The sequence below is a fragment of the Ipomoea triloba genome, chromosome 10 (genome assembly GCF_003576645.1).
Source record: "Ipomoea triloba cultivar NCNSP0323 chromosome 10, ASM357664v1".
NCBI classification, from domain to species: domain Eukaryota; kingdom Viridiplantae; phylum Streptophyta; class Magnoliopsida; order Solanales; family Convolvulaceae; genus Ipomoea; species Ipomoea triloba.
The window spans coordinates 29,777,798-29,778,956 of NC_044925.1; positions in this window are offsets into that span (position 1 = coordinate 29,777,798).

Consider the following 1,159-nt stretch of genomic DNA (forward strand, 5'->3'; position numbering starts at 1 on the left):
AAAAAAAAAAAAAAATGACATCTTGATATAATTTAAATAGTTTTAAATTTAAATAGGTTTATATATTAAAACATAAAATAGTGAAATCAATACATTTTAATAAAATATAAAGTAAGAACATATATTTGAAAACATATAAAATAAAACAAAATGTTTATAATTTATAAGATTAGTTCATACAAAAATTAATGTCCAAACACAAATGTCAAATTGAAATTACAACCAAACATATTGAAGAGAAAAAGTAAAAAAGGTTTAGCCAAAAAAGTTTTAATTGGGAAGGGTAAATGATGTAATTTCTTTAAAATAATAAGGTTAAAGATGAAAAAAAAAAGTTAGGAAGTTACTAGTTTATTTTGAAACGCTACCTTAAGTAGCGTTAAAAAATAAGCTCTTATTTTAGGAACATTATCAAACAAAGCTTATAGCTTATTAGTAGTTTAAAATAAGCAATAAACTCCTAAATAAACTCTGCCAATCTTAATGAGTTCAAAGTGAGTATACTAGCTAACTCAGTAGCCTGGAATAATTAATAAATAGATTACTAATATAGCAAAAAAAAGAAAAAAAAAAAGAAAAAAATAGTGTATGTTAGCCAAAAGACACATTGTCAATGTTAATTTATCTTTTACCCTTACAATTACAATTAACAGATACTACATTGTAACCGAGTCAGTAAAACTCAAAAAAAAAAATTACAATTAACACTTCCTATTAATTTTTTGACCATTCCCGTCCCTGGTTTTATCCAACTAAGTTTTGTCCATCTGCTAGGTCGGTGCGTGGCTTGGTGGGTTATAGCTCTGCCAAAAGCTTATGGATATCTCCTGGGCTTGCAAGTTGATCCATTTTACTTTCGATAATGTGGATTGGACCGAGTTGTTGAATATTGCTTCGTTCCTCCATCTCCATATCCACCATAAGGATATAGCAAATAGCATATATATTGTGTGGCTTCCTGGTTCATTCCCGTTTCCATTCATTGCAATCCCACCATCAAGCCATGCAAGAAAAGGAAGGATATTAAAATTGTTGAATATTGCTGCCAGGGACACTCCCTATTAATTTGTCGTCTGTTTATTAAAATGTAAATTCTTTTAATAAATAATTCATTAAAAAATTAATTTGAGTAGCTATTAATTAAGGAAGGAGCCAAAGA